Raw genomic sequence first — 6,000 nt, 5'->3', positions numbered from 1 at the left:
CGGCGCATTTTTGGGTGTATTGGAAGTCAATGTTAGTACAAGATTAGGATTCCGCCATGTTGACCCCGCTGACATCATTCACGTCGACCCCTATCTCGTAATACGCCATTAGGCCGGCCCATGTCACAGCCCCACTGCAAGGCCAAATATTTGGCACTGATACGTATCAAGACTCCATCAAAGTGATGTGGGATAGCAGGAAGGTGGCAATAATGGGGTCCCTCCTGTCACCGAGAAATGCCTCACTCACTGGAATCTCAGGAACCCATCATCCAGCATCACTTGTCGCGCCTTGTGGTATGTTTGGAGTCTGCTCCCTGCTATTTCTGTCCCTTCCTGCAGAGCAGAAACAGTACCCTGGGCTTTCACCTTGTTGAAAGATGGACCGGTAGGGCACCAGTAAGACTGTTACTTGTACAGGTTCTCAAAATAACGGCCAAGATCACAGAGATGCCCCTACATGCTGCGTGATGCCTCAATTTTTGCACAGTTAAGCAAAAGGAAACTATTGTGGTTATCAATACATGTACCATATTTTTTTTGTTAACAACAGCATAGTTAACACTCATGGAGTAACATTTTCCTGTACTGTTGTGTTATCATGGCTTGACACATACAGCCTCAAAATAGTGTCACATACATTCTAATAACTACTGGTAAGTTTCGGTCCTAAATTTTGTTCTTCAAAACATGTACATTCTTTATATACAGTTGAAGAAAATTGAAATTTTAACCTGTCCATTGTTAATTATCAGACTGAGTGTAGAGAATTAAAAAAAGACCATTTATAATGAATCCTTTATTTGAATAATAGTTCTCAAACAATACGAGTCATGGCTGTTGCATGTTTAGTGTAATGACTAATGTTAACTGTGTAATGTTAAGTTGTAACATGTATTATGAAAATATGCAACTGTATTTTGTTAGAAACAAACAAATAGAATAATTTTTTTTCAGAGGACTGTCCTAGGGTGGAGCCTCTGCAATCTTTCTTCCAGCTTTAGTCTAGGTCCATTTTTTCTTACACTAAACAAGTACAACTGAAAGTTTCCTCTTGTGTTCTGTTAGGGAACCGATTCCTCAGAAAATGCACTTTTAAAGTCCTCACAGACATTTCCACTCAAAATGTTAACACAGAATTGATTTATTGATTTTTGTGTAAGCACTGTGTTTGCCAAAATGAACCGCGGAAGTAAAAAGAGTAATATTGTAGCCACAGTTGCCACTGGATTAGCCAGAGTTTTGAATTATGGATTTGCACTGGCCAGTGGAATCCAATATAGGCAGCGGCAGTGTGATAACACTGTTTATTGTTTTAATTTCCAGGCACTTCTGTGGTTTTGGGTAATTATTCACTTGGTTGGGGATGAGATGATGCCTTGTCTTTCTGGACCTATAACTGATTATTACAATGTTACCGATGGCTTCGACCGGGCAGTAGAAAGGCTGAAAGTAATTCCACACAGGCAGACAGGATTTAGACAACTCCGATCTGAGCAATAAAAGCATAGACTGTGAAGTTTTTTTCGTGGATCTGAGGAAAGTTCAATGTAATGTTGTGGAGAATTTGTGTTGTGTTTGGTACAAGTTGATACATGTAATATGATGATAACCAAATTAGATTTAGCAGTAATATTAGCATTCCGCAATGTAGCTTAACAATGAACCAGCACAGATTTCACATCATACATGTACATATACATTACTCAACTTATAGATGATGGTAAAGGTCAAACTTACAAATAAGTCGAATGTTTTAACTGGTAGCCTACTTTGCTGACACAACTCAGAAGCAAAATGTTGTATCATACGACTAATAACAAAAGTCAGTGTTGGTACATATGTATATAGTAAGCTCCTCCAATATCCACAAATTTTGATACATGTACCTGCATCAGAATCCCTCTGCCAAGCCAGCGCTCAGTAACACACAGTCAAGTCTGCCACAGGAAAAGTTACTTGTCAATGATTAATGGAGAGACTTGAGATTCTTAGCGCTGGTGATGAACACTGACCTTCTGACTCCTTCAGAAGTGAACACAGTAAACCGGCTGGAATGGCAAACACCAGGGGACGCCGGGATTTACTTTGTTTCCTCGCACATGGAAGGTCCTGATATTTCTTTTATCCGTTGGTCCTCCTAACACCAAACACGAATCCCTTTGTCCTGGCAGTAATGACTTTTGGATAAATGATTTATAGAAGCGGCCGTTTGAATACTTGGAAGATGACCTCCCTGCCTGGGTGAGAACAAGCGCTGGCTCCTGGTCGTAATGCCGCCAGACCAGGGGACCTACAGGGACGTGCCCCATCCATCTATTATCTGCATGGCCAGTTAGCTTATACATTGGGAATGAACAGAAATATGAGGTGTCAAGCCTGATGTAGAGTTCATATTCTGTGGAATATTAACTTTTATGATCATATGGCGGATCAAATATTACTTCAGCAGATGACCATCATCTCGTAATCATGAGGTCATAATTGGATGGGAGGTCTGCCCCAGCGATGCCATCTGTAACCTCCACACGGACGTCCAGGCCAAAATTGCATTTTTCCCTACTCACCGGAGGTCAAGTGAGATTGCATGGTCAGTAAGTTTAGCATGTATGGCAGGGAGCATGGAGAGGGCTGGGGCTCGCAGTACTTGTGTTCATTTTTCCCTCTTTGGCTCATTTACATGGTAGAAAAAAAGCACTTAACTTAATTTTTGTCAGTCAACAAAATTAAACATTTTGTGTAGGTGTAATTAAACGTAAAGCTCTCATGAACTATGAAAATAATTGTTTCTATACCTATATTAGGGTACAGATATAAATGATTATCTAATGGCTTATGGTGGTGTACATATATGACTTTTATTGTTATGTTCAACTTCATATTGTACTTGATGCCCTTTTCTTTTTTTACTGGGATCTGTAGTTGAGATACTAAGGTATCACTATGACAAGTAGAAGCTTAGATGATTATTGTGGGCGGGTAAAAACTAAACACTTATCAATCTGTTTGGTTAACACTACCCCACCCCAGGCCCAGCTAGTGAACCCACCCACAGAGTTCTGAACCTGATAAATCATAAGATAATTCTGCCTGTGCAGCCCACAAAACCTGCACTTTCTGGGTCAGAAGTCAAGCAGTCAATGCCGGCGCTCCCAGGTCCCAGGCTGCTGCACCAAGTCTTCATGTGGCTGACATTTGCTCCTGGTCAGAAGGGGTCAAAGAGATGGAGCATGAAAGTTTTGTCTGCCTGGCTGATAAATGTAGACAGCTAGTAAACCAGCAGTGGGTGATGATGTGCTGGTCAGGACGGGTTACAGGTCCTGTAAGTCTTGTAGCAAAAAAATCACATTGTGAGAATGTTAAAAAAATACTCTCTGTCTCTCTGACAGTGTGTTTTGAGTCATAAAAATGTACCAAGATTTTTTTTTCTCAGGCATCATTGTTGTGGCCTAAGCAATATGAGTTAATTGTCCTTTTGGCCTTGTGTAGTAAGTTATGTTTACTCTTTGGTAAACAAGATGTACCGCTCAATAGTGTAAGGTCCTCTACAGTATGTATGGTTGTCGATAGGATAGAATACCACTCTTTACAACCTGTCGTAATCAGTTTTGTGACCCGTAAAGTTGGCTACGGGATTTCTCTTATCACCGTACCCTGTATAATTCGAATTGAAACACTTTTGAATCTGAAAGGCCTGAAAGCGACAAGTTATCAAGGCAGATGGGGCTGATTTCCCAACTGCTTTATGGTGCAACGTAATTTCTAATCTGGTCCATTCTTCCCTGGGAGATAATGTTATCAGGCCTTTTACCACTGCAGGCCTGATTTCGCTCCCTGAACAGTCCAGATCAGGACAATAATGCCGGCCCTAATAAATCCTCTTAGATTTTATTGATGGTTTAATTTTGGCCTACAGTTGTGCTGAGATGCCTTATCGTGGCACTCATGCTGGTTTCATTATGGCAAGGCCTGCAGTTGAATAGGAAGTTCAAGTAGGGTTAAACATTCTGCACACTTATTCATTATCCTGACAGCCAGCTTTGGGGATCATCCCTCAAGTTCATGCCTTCCTCTAAATGAAACACAGAATGATTTCATAGCACATTTCTTGATTTTGACATCTTCCCCCAATAGAAACCGTTTGCTTACATGGAAGAAGTTGCCAATTTTCGTTATTGACAAATCTTTGATTACGAAAGCAGGCAATTTTACTTCGTTTGGAAGAAAGGTCCTCATCAGTGCAAGCCCCTTTGATATTAATAATCGGAGCAGCCAGAGTCTAATAATCAACACAAGAGTAAATGTGTCAAGTACCCTGGGAACATAGTAGTATGTATTAACGGCTTGCGTTATATGAAGCCTGTGCTACAGGAAATTGTGAACAAATTATTGCTGGTCATAATTTGCTATACTACCAATAACTACAACCAAATATTGAGTTGTCCAGTGCAATTGCTTTTATGTAAGGTTCATGTAATCATGTTTCTCTGTTGCCTTTATTGCCTTTTATATTACCCATGGAGGTAGAGAGAAATTTCAGGTGTATAAGGTAAATCATTGTGGACATGGCAGGGCATTTAGTGTCAGTGATGACATAGCAGCAAGGAACACATAGTTAGGCTGTACTATGTGGGAAATAGAACATTGTAATTCTGCACTATTATTTGTGTAAATAGTGTGAACCTGTACTATTCTTAGTGTCAACACCTTAAGGTCAATATATACTCCGCATAAACATGTGTCTTCACCTCTTATAAGTCTGTGTACTAGCTTTGAAAATGTTATGAAATTATAGGGTCGACAAATAACTTTCACCATTGAAATTGTATTTTGGGAATAATTAATGGTTGAATGGGAAAAAGGAAGGATGTGTCCAGTGTTTTCATAGCATTTGGTCTTTTGTATGGTTTGAAATGGGAAAGGGTAAAGTGTTGATTTCATGCTTGAATGGGGAAAATTCATCAATCATATATTTGATATTATGTCAATTATGAATTAGATGGCTCACTGGACTCCTGATTCAATGGTTGAGGAGTCAATCTCTGTTGGTGCCATGACCATTAGCATGATCTGTTACAATAAAGTAAATTTTATTTGCTTTATTTCACTATATCTAAAAGTGGGTAATTCTGAATCACAAGTTTCATTCAGGATTGAATAAGACAGACTTTAACTGATTAAGTTATAGAAAGTTACCTTAAGTGGCTGATTTCCTCATAAAAATTAAGAATTTAAGGCTGGGTTCAAGACATAATTATACCTTACACCGTGAACGTATGTAGAAAACTAAGGTATAAGTTTTCTATACTGTTACCTGACACTATTTGTGTACGTTTTCTGTAGACTGCATTGCACTGGGGTGCCAAACATGGGAACCAAGAGATTGTAGCATTGATGGCTGATGCAGGCCTTGATGTCAACCTTAGATCGGTAAGTTACAATGTACTTTTCTTCATCCTTGGTGTTGTCATTTGGGATGTGGTGTTTTAAAATATTTGATATCCATTGTTTTGAACCTGATTTATTTTCCTATTTCATATTCAAAATTTCATGTATGTGTGCTTATAATATCATGAACACTTAACTTGGTAATACATGTATTGACTTTTGAACAAAAAAGTTTGTATAGTTTGATAGACCTAAAAGTGCAACAGTAAGGAGTTTTCCAAGTGTGTTGAGCACCTACAGTGTACGCCTGGGCTAACCAAGTCCCTATATTTTACACGCTCTCGTTCATGACACAATGGATTTTCCATCACGGCAGCATGTGAGTATGAAACCTTCATCATTTCTAATGTCCGAGTCAAACTCTGATATGAAAATTAATAGCATATTCATGAAGAGCCAGACTTAATGGCTTCCTAGGGGAACGGTTATTACAACAATGCCGGCAGGAAATTGCCCGGGAGGACCCGGCACTGACACACAAATTTCCCAAAATGTGCAATTTTTGCCGGGTAATTGATTGATTCTTGGCATTTTCATCAAGATTCTGTGGAG

The sequence above is a fragment of the Branchiostoma belcheri genome, unplaced genomic scaffold (genome assembly GCF_001625305.1).
Source record: "Branchiostoma belcheri isolate BF01 breed outbred unplaced genomic scaffold, Haploidv18h27 scaffold3, whole genome shotgun sequence".
Classification (NCBI taxonomy): Eukaryota; Metazoa; Chordata; class Leptocardii; order Amphioxiformes; family Branchiostomatidae; genus Branchiostoma; species Branchiostoma belcheri.
Note: the sequence above shows the minus strand (reverse complement) of the source record.